General features: G+C 61.2%; 1 protein-coding gene across 1 annotated transcript in view; it reads right to left on the bottom strand.

Annotated features, from left to right (window-relative positions):
• The window catches only part of PLEKHN1 (pleckstrin homology domain containing, family N member 1), a gene marked incomplete at its 5' end in the record, with an annotated part of 20,663 nt that overhangs the window by 5,698 nt on the left and 14,584 nt on the right, over positions 1 to 381 (bottom strand). The gene's annotated exons all lie outside the window — the stretch shown is intronic.

A 381-nucleotide genomic window follows, 5' to 3' on the forward strand; every position in this document is an offset into this window, starting at 1 on the left:
CGGGCAGGAGCCTGGCGGCTCCTCAGGAGGTGTTGGGAGAAGGTGCAGCTCAGCCCCTCTCCCCCAGCAATCCCCTCCAGGGAGGAGGATGAGGCAAGGGGAAGCTCTACCTCACCCAGGCCAGGTCTGCAGGAGACAAGAGGCACCCAAGCTGCTGCTAACCTGGGTGAGGACTTGGGTACCTCTGTACTCCCAGAGGCTGTGGGGCAGAGGCATGTTGGAGAACTGGGTCTCCAGCAGATTGACCCAGCTTCTTCCCCCCCCTGGCAGCTCTCTCCCCCCCCAGGCTTAGAGCAGGAACGAAGCCTCTGGATCCAGTGTGACTGCCCGAGCCACTTCTCTAAACTCTGTTCTTACGACGTCCAGACTGAGATCTGAGCT

This window comes from Merops nubicus, unplaced genomic scaffold, assembly GCF_000691845.1.
Source record: "Merops nubicus isolate BGI_N331 unplaced genomic scaffold, ASM69184v1 scaffold21818, whole genome shotgun sequence".
NCBI lineage: Eukaryota > Metazoa > Chordata > Aves > Coraciiformes > Meropidae > Merops > Merops nubicus.